The 15984-nt window shown below is 38.4% G+C and overlaps 1 long non-coding RNA gene across 1 annotated transcript in view; it reads right to left on the bottom strand.

Annotated features, from left to right (window-relative positions):
• Nucleotides 1-81: 81 nt before the first annotated feature.
• Nucleotides 82-15984, bottom strand: part of LOC308566172 — a 108690-nt gene continuing 92787 nt past the window's right edge. Inside the window, exon 4 of the long non-coding RNA XR_014000134.1 lies at nucleotides 82-3231. This is a non-coding gene — a long non-coding RNA (uncharacterized lncRNA). The remainder of the gene's footprint in view (nucleotides 3232-15984) is intronic.

Here is a 15984-nt window from a genome sequence, read left to right as displayed (position 1 = left end):
AGTAAACTAAAATTCAGTGACCCCACTACTGCATGTTGGAAGGAAAAATAATGAAGAAAAAGAAGTAGGCCCATTCAGATTTTATCTTTACTTTGTTTCCTTTATTACGACTATGGGATCATACAGCTTTCAGAAAATTTCCTTAAAGGAACTATAGAATAAAATTTCTTAAGTCACACTCCTTTGCCCGACACTTTTATACAGGAGATATATAGTTTGGGACTCCAGCTTTCAAGATAGGGACCTAAAGATCATAAAAGCAGAGACATCCGGGGACCCTTGTCTTGAGAGTGCTTCAGAAGGGCATCGTAGAAGCTTCTTGGTCTCCTTGATTTCATTCTCACTTTCCCTTGGTTGACCTCAAAACTAACACAAAACACAACCATTCAGGTGGGCTAATGACTGCACATCATTCTTTCAATCACTAAAAACAAAAGCATTGAATACTATTCTAGGTGTTGAGAATACAACAGGGATCAAAACAGATATTTAGATTAACTTTGTTGTGTGCTTTCTTTGATTAAAACACTAAGCCATTAAAGAATGCCCCAAAGGATTCACAACTTTAAAAGGAAAATTAGTATATATTATCATAAATACAGGGATGGGCAGAAGTAGGTTTACAATTGTTCGTATGGGCCCCGGCTGGTGTGGCTCGGTTGAGTGGTAGTCCCACGCACCAAAAGGTTGATCATCCGATTCCTGGTCAGGGCACATGCCCTGGGGTGTCAGGCTCAATCCTCCATAGGGGGCATGCAGGAGGCAGCTGATTGATGTTTGGCTCTCACATCAATGTTTCTTTCCCTCTCTCAAAAAAAAAAAAAAAAAATCAATGAAAAAATATTTTAAAAAATTGGTCGTATGGAAAAAAGACATGCAGGTTATGATATTTACAGTGGCTTTATTAACTCAAAAGAATGGTACAGTAAACCTACTTTTGCCCACTTCTGTATATAATGCATCATAAACGTTAAATAATATCATAGTGGGCTCTGCTACTAACTAGATGTGTGACTTGGGCTAGTAGCTAAGCTCTCTGAGCCTTTAGTTTGTTCTACAAAATGGGAATCGTAACATCTTCCGAAGCCAGATGAAGAGCACTAGATGCTCTTAGTAATGCGAAGCACTCTCTAATATGTACTTTAAAATACTAAGTATAATGTTGAAAAAAGTTCTGATTTTTCTAATATTGGCTACAGTACTCTAATGTTCTTTTTTAAGTAGGATATCAAATGTCAATTTTCTCCAAACAAATTTGGGTGCCCCAGTTTTGCTGGTGCACTTAGCTCACACTCAGTCACTAGTAATCCAGTGCTGCCTACTTCACACAGTTATTTCAAAGATTAAATGAAATAAGGTATATAATAGTACCTAATACAGTGCCAGTCAGTTGAATTGGACTCTTTGTACGTCACATAGAAGAAATTTCATTTATTCCGTCAGCATATTTATGTGCCCATTATATGTAGAACACTGTGCTCTCTCTCTCTGACAAGGAGTTTCAGTGCCAAACTTCAAGGGTGTTTTTGGTGTTTTTTTGTTGTTGTTAATCCTCACCTGCTGATATTTTTTCCATTGATTTTTTAGAGAGAGTGGGAGGGGGAGAGACAGAGAGAGAGAAACATTGATGTGAGAGAGATAAGAGACACATCAATTGGCTGCTTCCCACACGTGCCCTGGCCGGGGATCGAACCTGCAACCAAGGTACATGCCCCTGATGGGAATCAAACCTGTGACCCTTCAGTTGGAGGGCCGACGCTCTAACCACTGAGTCACACTGGCTAGGTCTCCATCCCCTTTTTAACTACTGGAAATGTTCCACAAATAAATGTTTTCTTCATTAAAAAAAAGAATTCACCAGTTCTACTCTACAAATATTTATTAAGCATTCACTGTGAATTGGGTACTATGGTAGATGATAGGCACTGCTGCCTTTGAAATTAATTATGATACTGTGATATAAAAACAAATATATATTTGGTTTTTATCCTTGGTTCCTGGCACAGAGCTTGTAAAACCCTTGTAGTTTATTGAATGATAGGAGAGGAACATTTTTTGCTACTCATAATAAACCCATTAACCCATTTGAACCATACCTGAATTTATGCTAATGAGGTAACCTGGAGGATGGGGGCTGGTTGCCAGAGGAATTAACCATGAAATGAGGGGGTTACAACTTTCAGCCCCATTCTGCACTTCCGGGGAGAGGAGGGGAGCTAGGAACAAACTTAATCACCAACAACTAATAATTTAATCAATCATGCCTAGTTAATGAAGCCTCCATGAAAACCCTAAATGACTGGGTTTGGAGAGCTCATGGGCTGGTGGACACATGGAGGTGCTGGGTGGGTGGTGAGCCCAGAGAGGGAATGGAAGCTCCAAGCCCCTCCATACACCTATGTATCTCTTCCATTTGGCTGTTCCTAAGTTGTATCCTTTATAATAAACTGGCAATAGTAAGTAAAGTGCTTTCCTGAGTTCTGTGAGCTGTTCTAGCAAATTGTATAACTGAAGGAGGGGGTTGTGGTAACTCCTGATTTATAGCTGGTTGGTCAGAAGTACAGGTCACAACCTAGGACTTGTGACTGAGCCTTTAAACCTGTGGGGGCTGCACTAAGTCCAGGTGGTGTCAGAATTGTTTAATGTGAGGAAAACAACTCACTGATTTGTTTTCAGAAGTGTTGTAAACAGAGTAGGAAACAAGTTTTCCCTTTCATTGACCATTGCTACTTTCTTAGAAATGATCAACACTGACTTTCATGAAACCACACAGTTTCTCTTAAAAGTGCTTCTCAAACATTTCCAGAGGAGGTCTCCTAGCCCTGAGGCCCTTTTATCACTAGGTATCTAGGGATTTAGCAAGAATTGGGCCACACATGTTAAAAATTATCTTTAAAATCCGTAAGAATTTTGCCCTCTGCTCCATTTTAATATTAAAATACTGTTTAAAATTCTTATCATCATGAGGGGAAAGTCTTTTTCTAAAAACCATGTTATATTAATTAGAAATATGTTTAGCTACAACGAACAGAAAACCTGAACACTGGCTTAAAAACTGGAAGGTGTGGGATGGCATTTTTTTCACATAACAAGACATTTGGAGGCCAACAGTGATGTCAAGGTCAGTGATTTTACAAGTATCTTGTTGCTCCAAGATTGCAGCACATTCAATGCAGCTTCAGATAAGATGTTCAAGTTGAAGGCAGTAGGGTATGAGGAAATCACATGTACCTGCAAGGGAGGCCAGAAAATTAGGGAACTCTGATGTTGTGACTTGCTTACAGTAAAACTGGGCTGGTGAAAACATGGATTGCTAGGACCCACCCCCAGAAGTTCTGATTCAATAGGTTTCAGGTGGGGCCTGGGAACTTGCATTTCTAACAAGTTCCCAGGTGCTGCTGCTGCTGCTGGTCCTGGGACCACACTTTGAGAACCACTGACTTAGACCAATCATGATTAATTGCCTGGCACTGGCACACTGCTGCCCAGAAGCATGGCCACATTAGCATTTTAAAATACTTTTACAGCTATATTTCTGTTTTAATTTTACACAGATAAAAATAAACTCAAGCAGGGGCAAAACCAAGAAGTCTTTACAGATACCAATAGGTCTTCAGTGCACCCAGCTCTCTTTCTGGAGCCTTAAAGGCCTCAGACTCTGAGACAACAGGGCTTTACAGCTCTCTAACTTCCATTAAAATCAACTGGATCTGATGTCATAGAGAATACTTTAACTGAAGTTTATCCTTAACATCATATGACTCTCACAGCTTTCATTAGTCACAGTCGGCAAGGAACAAATGGTGCACTCAAATTAGGAATTTTGAAAAACAGTGTAATAAAGGGACTATTTCCAAAGGTGCAGACAGGGTAGAGATAAGTCAAAAGGCCTAATCCCTTTGGGTTAGTAAAGGGAGGTGCATTGTCATCCATATGCCTACAGGGATGAGTATAGGAAGGGTTTGCAGAAACCTGATAGAGGGTTGTGTGTAGGTTGTGTGTAGAGGGTCCCATGTCAAGAACTCTGACTCTTGGTGAAGGACATATAGGGAGCCTTCATCAAGTAGGAAATAAATACCCAAACCTCACTCTGCTCCCTCCCTTTGATCTCTTGTAAGTGCTTCTCATTGGCCAAACCTAACTGGAGCCTGTTGATACTATTCATATAGGTCACAGAACAGGATGGAAAAAGGTGAAGGGACAGCTGGATACCTGGAGGGACAACAAGAGCTATCCAGCACACACACATTTGCATTTTCTTTTTTAAATATATCTTTATTGATTTCAGAGAGAGGAAAGGAGAGGGAGAGAGATATAGAAACATCAATGATGACAGAGTCATTGATCAAGCCCGCAACCTGGGCATGTGCCGTGACCGGGAATTGAACCCCCATGGCCTGGATCCCAGGTCCATGCTCAACTGCTGAGCCACGCCCGGATGTGTCACATTTGAATTTTTATACCATTTATTTCTGGTAATAGAATTATTTTTATCTGTAGTTGAAGAAAATTCAAATCATAAAACAAAGAAGAAAAATATTAGAAGAAATTCCTAAATCAATTCTCAAAGATGGTCTGACGGCCCCAGAGGGTCGGTCCTCAAGGTCAAGACCAGTTTCACAATAATACTAAGACATTATTTGCCAATTTCACTCTCATTCTTTCAGAATACAGTGAAGTTTTCCAGAGGCTATATAACACATTGCAAAAGCAGATACAGATTCCAACTGTTCTATTAAGCCAGAGATTGAGTTTTACAAAAATAGAGACAATATCATTCCTCACTAATATTTTTATTGTTTTAGAAAATATACTTATGCTTCACCAAAAAAAAAAAAAAAAAAAAGCTATTTATATAAACAGACTGGGTTTTTATTTAATGAATTAATATATGTTTTTAAATTTCTCAATTTTAATTTCTAGTATAATAAATGTTTATAGATATAACCCACACAAACAAAAGCTCTTTGGACACCTAATGATTTGTAGGACGGCATAGGGATCCTGAAACCAAACCGAGAACTGCTCTAAATCATGCTCCACCTAAGGCTAGTTCCAAAGATAAACCAGCTTTAGTCAGTTGAATGAGCTAGGGAGAAGGAGGATGGGAAGGAAAGGATGACCTAGAAGACAAAGTGCCTGCCTTCCCTTATTTTCTTTCTTTTTTTTTTTTTTTTTAATATATTTTTATCCATTTCAGAGAGAGGAAAGGAGAGGGAGAGAGAGATAGAAACATCAATGATGAGAGTCATGGATCAGCCGCCTCCTGCATGCCCGGTGCTGGGGATCGAGCCCACAACCAGGGCATGTGCCCCGACTGGGAATCGAAGCACGACCTCCTGGATTCTAGGTCGATTATCAAACGCTGAGCCATGTCAGCTGGGCTTCCCATATTTTATTTTATTTTCTTCCCCTTTACTGATTTAAGCCTTTTCTGGTTTCCTCTCCTGAGTGAATTGCTACAGCGCTTTGCTGCTCCAATTCTAGACCACTTTACCCTATTCTGCCTCATACTTTAATTATTTAGGTAATTACTGTTCTAACATTCTACCCTCTCTGTGTGCACACACACACAGGATGAGTTCTTTTTAAATTTTTTTTTTAAATTTATTGATTTTATTTATTTTTTTTAATCCTTACCTGAGGATATTTTTTCCATTGCTTTTCAGAGAGAGTGGAAGGAGGAGGTGAGAGAGAGAGAGAGAGAAACATCGCTAGGAGTGAGACACATCAATTGGTTGCCTCCAGGGATGGAGCCTGCAACCTAGGTGCGTGCCCCTGTGCAGAACCGAACCTGGGACACTTCAGTCTGAGGGCCAATGCTCTAACCACTGAACCAAACAGGCTAGGGTAATTTATTGATTTGAGAGGAAGGTGTGGGGGGGGGATGGAGAGAGAGAGAAGCATGAGTTTATTATTCCATTTACTTATGCATTCATTGGTTGCTTCTTGTATGTACCCTAATTGGAGATTGAACCCATAATGTATGGGGACAACACTCTAAACAACTAAGCTACCTAGCCAGAGCCAGCAATAGAAGTTCTTAACCTGGGGTCCATAGAGTCCAAGGGGATTAAAATCACAAGTTTATGAACTCAAATGGGGGGAAAAATTACACATTTATTTTTACTAACCTCTAACTGAAGTTTAGCATTTCTTTCTTATGAATGTAGACAAGAAACAGCAGCAGCACTGTTACCGCACTAAAGGGATCCATTTGCCCGCAAAGCCCAATAAAACTCAAACAGAAGTTTGCAGCAAAGAAAGTAGAGGTTTATTTAAGGAAATGACACCAAGCCTGGAGTCCCTGATGAGCTAATGCTCTAAGATCTGGCTCCCTGATGTCTCACACTGCTATAGATTATATACCGGAAAAATTATTAATCATGGTGACTAAGGAGTCATGGGTTCTACTGATTGGTTGGGGCCGGGGTAAGGAGTATCTGATCATTGTATCAGCTCCGGAGGTCAGCCATGGCATTGTTCTGCCTGGTTTTGTGAGGGTGTGGTTCCACTTTCATGAGCAGGGGCTGAAACAGAACCGAAGACAGTATGTTATCTTTAGTTTGACCCAAAACTCTGTTCCTGTGGTCAACAGACCTGAGTCTTTGTTCCTAAGACTGAGGCTAACCAGGATCTGATATCCTAAGAGCTTAAAGATTAAGGAAGGGAGAGGATCTGTAAGGAAGAGGGAGGCTGGTGAGTCATGGTGCTATTAGACTGGATGAGGCCAATTTGGATCAAGAGAAAAAAAAAGAGGAAAGGTCGACATGAAAGACATGAAACCCCATTAAAAAATGAAGTTTTTGTGAGATATCACTAGTAGTACCTGTGACTTTATTACCAACAGAAATTACTGATATTTTCATATCACATTAGAGTTGTTGCAAATCTCTTGAAATACTTTATACTCAACACTATTTTGAAATTATAGGAATCACTAGTCTCACCACTAGATCTTATTTAAAGTATTCATAAAGAAGCATATTATATTACTTTATCATAAATTTACAGCTTGTTTTATTAAGTTTGATGACTATTTCAATATAATTGGTTTCCTCTGAAATCTTATGAACTTACTTTTATGAGTTTAAAAACATTATTCTAAGAAGGAACCCACAGGATTTATCAAAGGGACGCTTTGCGCCAAAAAAAAAAAGTATGAGAAGTAATAACCTTGCTGAAAGTAATCTCCAATTCAGCAAGAACTTTGTTGTGCACTGTACACAGTAGGTCCTCAATAAGTACTTATTGAATTGAATTTAGGGGTTCTCAAGTAATTCACTGGATGTTCTCCCTTTCCCCAGTGCCACCCCAGCAAGGCGGGGCGGGCCCCACACCCCACTTCCTCCGAAGAGAGGAAGCTGATCAAGCGATCACCGACCTGCATGCAACCCCAGAGCCTCGGAGGCCCAAACTGGCTGCCCTAGGGCCACACGCTCCTTCTGTGTTTTAAAGCCTGTGTCACGAGCCTGAGATGATTGAGATTATGGTTATAACACAGTGGGTGGTATCAGAAACACTTTCCACTTGGAGCCCAACTGTATAAATGCTGCAAAACTACAAAATGTTTAAATAGGCTTGGCTGTGGAAAACACTAATATCAGCCATTTATGTAAGCAGTTTAGCATTTATGCCCAAGCTTATTTACATTATCCATTTGCTTTGTTTTCATTTTACAATAAACTATACATTTCTGCCAACTCTTGAGCTTTTGCTTCTTAGCAGCGCTGCCATTTGCTTATGCAATGTGGCGGTTTGCACATGCTTCAGACACCTAAAGGAAATGTACTACTTTCCCTTGTTTTCCTTCCACATCTGCAACCACTCTTTTCCTGCTTACTTGTCTGAAAGCTCTTTTTCTCCCGCTATTAAAGCTGGGCATGAGTGCTAATCTTTTTTTTTTCTTTTTAATCTTCATCCGGGGGTATTTTTTCCATTGCTTTTCAGAGAGAGAGAAAGAGAGATCGATTAGTTGCCTCCCTCATGCTTCCCGACAGGGCCAGGGATCAAGCCTGTAACACAGGCACAAGCCCTTGGCCGGAACTGAATCCGGGACCCCTCAGTCCACAGGCTGACGCTCTAACCACTGAGCAAAACTGGCCAGGGCATGAGCGCTAATCTTAAGAATCGAAGCAGACTTTCCGTATAGAGCAGACATCAAGGAGACGAACACAGGAGTAAAGCCACAGGTTGATTATTCTAAGAACAAGTGTTCAGGGAAATAGCTGTAAGAATATTCTCAAATGAAAAATTCATGGTGAAAGGGACATGCAGGACTTGAGTGCTATTAGTTTAAAAGGTTTCATAATAATGCCCACGTTTAACGTCCTTTAGATAAAGGCCTTACGTTTCTGGCAAATAGTAGAGATCCCAGCACTTAGATAATTGGCCACAGAAAGATTGCAGATCAGGATTGAGAAATTCAGGCTCTGAAACCAAGTAGAAATGGTGATGGGAGAGGAAGCCAAAGGCTCCCATAGCAGCCAGCAGCAGCAACGGCTGGAAGCAAACCAGTGAGAAACCAAACTAGGGCCTTTAACATCCTCCCTGCTTGTTACCAGAACTTGTCTCGAAGTATGGAAGTGGGTTCACACCTTGGACAAGGGTTATAAGGTATAAGGCTGCAGGGCTGTTGTTGAAGCAAGAGCAGGAAGCTCCTTCATAGTGAGAGACAGTTTCCAAGGTTTTCGTGGTTTTTGTTTTCTTTTTCAAAAGTTTTTATTACAGAAATTTTCAGACCCCCACAAAAACAGACAGTAATATTATATAATGAACCCCATGTACCTATCACGCAGCTTAAATAATTCTCAGCATTTTGACTATACTGTTCCAATCATCTCTCCCCTCAATTCTTTTAAGGTTCAGCTTCTAGCCCTATGATTTCTACACCATTTTCTCTGGCAATATGCCCCATTCTCATGACTCCAACTACTGCGCTAATGCATCTGAGCCCCACGTGTGGAGCACCAGCCCCACCCTTTGATGTGTCTTCAGCTGCCTCCTGGATCTGTCCATTCCAAGATCCCATGGCACTTCAGTCTGCAGCACTGTTGATTGCCTTCCCCGCAGCCTCCCCACCTTGACTGTGCCCTGCTCTGGAACCTCACTTGGTTGATGTGTGGGGGTAGGTTTAGTTACTCTCCAGTCCCAGACATTAATCTGATTAGTCTAAACTACCCAAGATAATTTCATTCCCCCGTTGGGTGATTGGTTTAGGAATATGCATGTAATGCAAATCAGGCCAATGATACTTGAGGGGAAATATGCAGAAAGTAGAGGGGTTTAAAGAGTTCTCCTTACTCTTATAAAGGCATGTGAGAAAGATACTCTCTTCCTTTCTTGGAGCCAGACAACCTGCAGTTTTTTTCACTATGATGCCACTTACTAGCAAGGTGACACAAAGAAAGTTACTTAGCTTCCCTCTACCTCAGTTTTCACATCTGTAAGGTGGGGACGATAAAAGTAACTCACGGGTGTAAGGGGCAAAGGAACTAATATATGTACTATGCTTAGAACAGTGTCTGGCCTATCAAAAGTGCTATGTAAATTTTAGCTAATATTATTTTGTAAGGATTTGATACTTAGAGCTGTCAGCCATCTTGTGACTATTAAAAGGCACGCTTAAGGACAAAGACCAACTCACTACGCAGGAAAACGACCAAGTGTGCAAAGGACCTTAATCATTGAAGATGCCAAGCTACTGAATTAAATAAGCCTGGAACCACACTAACCCTGAATTTCTCATTAAGTGAGATGATAATTTTCCTTATTACATATATGTGTGTGGTTGAAATTTCTTTTACTTGCAGCCAAATGCATCCTAATTGATACATATGCTCCAAATCAGATTTCTTTTCCCCAAATTTTTGTCAAAGCATCGCAATTTTCCCATTCAGCCTTCTTTATAATTCCACATATCTAGCTAGTTTTGTCAGTGTTTCCTTATTTTTCTTTTTCTCCATTAGTGGCAAAACAAAAAAATAGTGCAGCTAATGTCCTGAAATACCCTTCATGAGAAGTGAGAGGCTCATACAAAGTGAAAAGAACACATAGTAGGTATTCCATATATATATGTGTTGAATGAGTGTATAGAATGGATGGAAGAGGCATTTTCCAAGTGAAGATTTTTTTCAGAGAATAATTTTTCAAAGAAAGAAATCTTCCTCTCTGTATAAGTTTACTTAATTAACTATTAAACAAAGTTGCTTCAGGACCTCTCAGAGCCCTCAATGTGCTTCTATGCATTAAGCATCAAGAGGGGACTCTACTATTCAGTGCTACCCAAGTTTAATTGACCAGAGAAGCGACTGTTCTCCAGGCCATTTTCTGGCATTCCACAAAACACAGCTAGAAAAATACTAAGGCAATATATTTTTAAATAAGCACAATATCATTAGCTAACAAATGAAATTATAGTTGAATAGAAATCAACATTAGTTGGGTTTTCTCAGAAATATAGGGCCAGCATGCTGAAATTGGAACTCCCACTATTTAAAAAAAAAAAAAGTTTTTATTGATTTGAGAGAGAGAGGAAGGGGGGAGAGAGAGAGAGAGAAACATTGATCAGCCGCCTCCTGCACGCCCCTACTGGGGATCCAGCCTGAAACCCTGGCATGTGTCTTGACCGGGAAGCAAACGGGATTTCTTGGTTCATAGGTCAACACTCAACCACTCTGCCACACCGGCTGGCCCCACTTTTATATGGGACTGAGCCCACATTCCATATATATCCCAAGTCCTCTGAAGTTAACCCAGATATTATACACCCAAATACCTACAGAGCAGGAAATAAATGAGTGAAGATGAGTATAAAAAACACACAGCGCTAGCATGATACTAAATGGCAATTAATCCTCAGCATCAGTGTCGGGAATAACAGGTACCCAGTTAGAGAGCCAGCTGATTCACCACTTTGTCTGAGTAGTAAATATAGACCTGGTGGGAAAAAAGCATTCCTCTTTTCCCCAAAAGAAACCTCACATCTAGATTTTTACATAAATTTTCCAGCTTTTCAATATTAAGAATTAATTCAATTAATTTTTTAAAAAGTTGCATGGGCCAAACACACTGCTGCGCTGCCAGTTTTAGACCAATCAGCCTATCAACAGAACCTTTTAAGGTCCATCCTGATAACTGTATGAGCAATTGTAAAGTCAGATTACACAGAACTGAGCAATCACTCATTCTAAATTTTTGTAACCTAACCTGTTCCAAAACAAAGAATTTTCTGGAGTTTAGGTATCTTAAAATGCATAATGAAAGAAAAGACATTTTTATCATGCATATAGTAAATAGTTAATATTCATATATATTTTACATATTCACATAAATATGTGCAAATATAAAATTGCAATTTAACACTTTTAAAACAGTCATTACTCAGAAAAATTAAGCCATCTCTTGCATCCTAAGTATATCACATTGTCACTTCTAACCATGACTGTAGCAAATAATTCTTTCTTACTTCAATAGGTTGATTTTTTAAATGGTTGATCATTAAAATAAACCTTTTAGAAAAATTCTGTTGTCAGGATGCCATCAGATAAACAATTTTATATTATACTGAAGAAATGTAAACAGATGGATTTTTAATAGATCATAGTATTTCTCAAATTTACCCTGTATAATTCAGACCCTTATTTAGTCCAAAAAAAGAAAAGGCTTGGGCTTTTATTAATAGCAGATAATTAGAATAGAGCAGCTGGTCTCAAACTATTTTTTGCCAATGACAGCTTTAGGCAGGAGAGAAAACTCTAGAAAAATCTACACCCTTTGCTTACTTTCCTATATATTCATTCTCATTTTCTGGAAAAAGAGTTGGGGATGCAGCCCAGCTGGCGTGGCTCAGCAGTTGAGCATCGATCCACCTATGATCCAGGCGATCGCGGTTCGATTCCTAGTCAGGGCACATGCCTGGGTTGTGGGCTTGATCCCCAGTGGGGGGGTGCAGGAGGCAGTCAATCAATGACTCTCTCATCATTGATGTTTCTATCTCTCTCTCCCTCTCCATTCCTCTTTCTGAAATCAATAAAAACATACTAAAAAAAAAAAAGTTGGGGATACAATGAAGTGTCACTTTATGGGAAAATTTGGAGAGATTATGTATGCATCTATTTTTACAGTTCTAGTATGGCTTATTTGTTGTTTACACAATGTGTACATACCCATGCTAAAATGGTATTAATGCAAGTATATAATACTGCGTGTTGTAATCAAAACCCCAGAGTAAACTGATAATGATAAAGCTTAACTGAGCATGGAATGTAAGAATAGCAACTTTTAAAAACCATAACCAACCTAAAACAATACTGACAATGAAAGTGTCCTTCCTGGAAATTATGGGATTTTCTACCAACCATATATGCACATACGCTATAGAGCTTTACATGCTTCTTGTCTTCGTAGAACACTGAATTAGTCCTCACTAAATTCTAACAAATCACTGATTTTAGTTTATGAATACCAGAACTTCGTAAACCTTAATTACTCAGTAAGTTTCAAGGAGACTTTATTTAGTTTTATGGGGAAATGAATGTGTTTGGCATTGGCTTAGATGCTTTTAAGAACCAAGGACCATAGTTTTGAGAATGACTTCAAAGAGGTCATGGCCTGCCTAGATTAATACAATGTACAAAGAGATCATTTGTTTATTTCCCTCATAAATAGTGGAGCTCCGCACAGAGAGGCCAAGATTAGCCTTTGCATCAGAACTATTTTATTAGCTGCCACTGGTTACTTTCTACCATATTAGTCCAAACCATCATCTCCTCACACCTGAAGGACATAACACCCACTAGAAATAAAAGTTACCAGCCCCTATATTAGTAGCTAGCAGTTTAAGGCCTCTCCATCTCAAATGGTGCTCAAAAGTAATCAAGGGAACCTGAGAGCTATTTCCAATATTTCAAAAACGTAAAGGAAATCACATATTCACTTGTAATATGGTTGCACTGGCCACATCTTACTTTCAGTCTGAAGTTATACCAACTCAGTGAAGAAGTACCAGTTATCTCTTAGTGATCTTAAGTTTAGAATGACAGTTTTCTATCTTTGATTTATAAAACATGCCAAAGTCATCCTCACTTCCATGTCTTCACTCATTTTGATCTTTTCAGCTGTAATTTTTTACTTCTTCCTATTCAAACTCTCCCCATTTTTAAAAGATAAGCTCAAGACCCCACTTACTATAGTCCTCAGATCTCCCATGACTCAAATTCCCCAGCACTTTTTGATGATTTAATTATCCTAATATCTTAACATGTGCTAATCTAATTCCCAACACTGGATTCTTGTCTTACACATCACTTTTGAATGCGTATTGCACAAAGAGAGTGTTCTCTACTGGGTAAATACTCAGTAAATGAATGAAACTCACTTTTTGAATGAAACTGATACGAATTCGTAGGAGAGTTGATAGAAGCTTGTCTATTTAAATTACATAATTTATAGTGTCCTTAAAAAACTGAGGTTCAGTGAAGCTTACAGACTAAGTTTTTATCTCCCCAAACTATTATGAACATATTCATACATGGAGAGAAATTAAAAGAAAATTACAATGAACATCTGTATACTCTCCACCTAGATCTAACAATTGTTATCATTTTACCATGTTTATTTCATCAGTCTCCAATGATCTTATCTATACATATTTTATATTGTTGATGAATCATTTAAAAATAAGTTGCAGATATCATAACACTTAACCCTTAAATACTTCAGTATGCATCCCTAAGAAATGGCAGCTTCCTACATAACTGTAATACCATTATGGCACCCAATAAAATCAATAATTAATTCAATAACATCATCCAATATCCAGTTCTTATTCAGCTTCCCCCCAATTTTCCCAAGGATAGCTCCTATATCTGTCCTTTTCCTAACCAGGATCGAAAAACTTCTACACATTGCGTTTGATTATTATATTTTGTAGGGGAGGAAAACGTTTTCCATATTTGGAGGTAGCATGTCTTGGACCTCATCAATCTCTTTACATAGTTTTAATCTAAAATAGTCCTCCTTTTTTTGAGATTGATTTTTAAAGAGAGAGGCAGTTGTAGAAACAGTTTTAATAATGTTAAATAACTATAGGAAAACCATTTTTCAGTTTTCTTTGTTTACAAGAAAAAAAGTTCCGATTCTGAGATTCTGAAATTTAATCTAATCATCGGTTGATATAGTTCCAAGTAAGATAGCCACTGAAGGGAGAAAAGTGTGAATTTAGAAGATAATAAATGGGTTCCAGCAATCACCAGGTAGGATGTCTTAGCAAATTATTTAGCTGCTATGAAGTTCATTTTCCGCTGCATAAGGAGGAGATCATACCTATTTTGTGCAGTAAGGATTACTGTGAGATAGTTATGTGAATGCCCAGCATAGCACAGAAGCTTAATAAATGCTGGATCGCCACCCCCAGCCCCCAAGTCCCTTTTTTTTTTCTTCTAGGAATGGGGCATTTCCAGATTGGCAGATTTCCCAAGTATGATTCTTTCTTTGAACATTTTGTTGCCAAGTCAATTGCAAACATAAAGTCTGAACTGAAGTTTTACACTCCGATGTAGCTTGCTTTGCTTTTGGGTTGTGTTTTGAAAGTACACCTGTGCACCTTCATGTTGAGGTTATTATGTAAAATGATTTCTAAAAGGCACCTCTAAGAGTAATTTAAGACAAAATCATTACTATTTTAAACTAACATTTTAATCTAAATATGTTTTTAGTTTTCTTTAGGTTATATTTTTGCCAACATTATATCTTTAATATATAATATTTTAAAAGTAATAGAATATAATTTCAAATTACTTGCTTGAGGAATGGACACAGTTCTAATAGAACTAATTTTAAAATTAAAGAGATACATTTTGAATAAGCTTTACCATCTTACTGATTCTCTTATTAATGAATCAATACATCTTTAATGTGTTAATTTTAAAAAATTAAATAGATATGTAGTACATAAAATCACAACTTAAAAAAAATAAAAGTTAATTATCTTTGAAGTAGAAAGATCAAATAAGTCACTAAAAATTAAAAGAACATTATCCTTGCCCCAGCCAGTGGTTCAGTTGGTTAGAGAGTCATCCCATAAACCAAAAGGGTTGCAGGTTCAATTTCTGGTCAGGGCACATACCTGGGTTGCGGTAGGTTCGGGAGGCAGCTGATAGATGTTTTTCTTTCACATGAATGTTTTTCTCTCTCCCTTCCTCTCTCTCTAAAATCAGTAAAAACATATCCTTGGGTGAGGATTAAAAAAAAATTTTTTTAAAGAAAATTATCGTTATAGACCACATGTTAGGACACAAAACAAGTCTCAATAAAACTTACGAAGACAAATTATATCAAGCACCTTCTATGGCATAATAGTATGACACTAAAATATCAATCACAAGAGAAAAACTGAAAAACACACAAAGACATGGAGGCTAAATAACATGTTACTAAACAAAGCAGGGGTTAACAATGAAATCAAGGAAGAAATCAAAAGCTACCTTGAGAAAAATGAAAGTGAGAATACAAAAACCCAAAATATATGGGACATTGTGAAAGTAATTCTAAAACAGTAATTCAAAGCAAGAAACCAGTCAGTGTCTTTTTCTAAAAGCCAGCATGGTCTCTCTTTTTACCATTTCTCCATCCAGCTGCTTGTATTTCACTTGTGTAGGTACAGTCATTGCTATTCCAACATCAACTTTCCACGGTCTTAATTAACCCAGCCTTCACATTTCATTTCCAAGTTTCTGACAGAAAAATGTGATTGACCTGTAATGGGCCACAGAGTAATCCCTGGTCCAATTAGCTGTCCTGGATAACAAGAGTCATGTGGTTTGATATTCATTCTCAGCAGGGTTAGGGGAACAACACTCAAAGAAGAAGAAAGACAAAGGCAGGCAACTTGATCGAGGCAACAACCACAGTTAAAATCTATAGGAAATTGCAACAAAAACTTTTATGGGCATCTTCCCAGCTCATAACCCCTTTCCTCTGAGA

This window comes from Miniopterus schreibersii, assembly GCF_964146895.1.
Source record: "Miniopterus schreibersii genome assembly, chromosome: 13".
Taxonomy (NCBI): Eukaryota; Metazoa; Chordata; class Mammalia; order Chiroptera; family Miniopteridae; genus Miniopterus; species Miniopterus schreibersii.
Note: the sequence above shows the minus strand (reverse complement) of the source record. Positions and strands in the feature narration are given on the sequence as shown.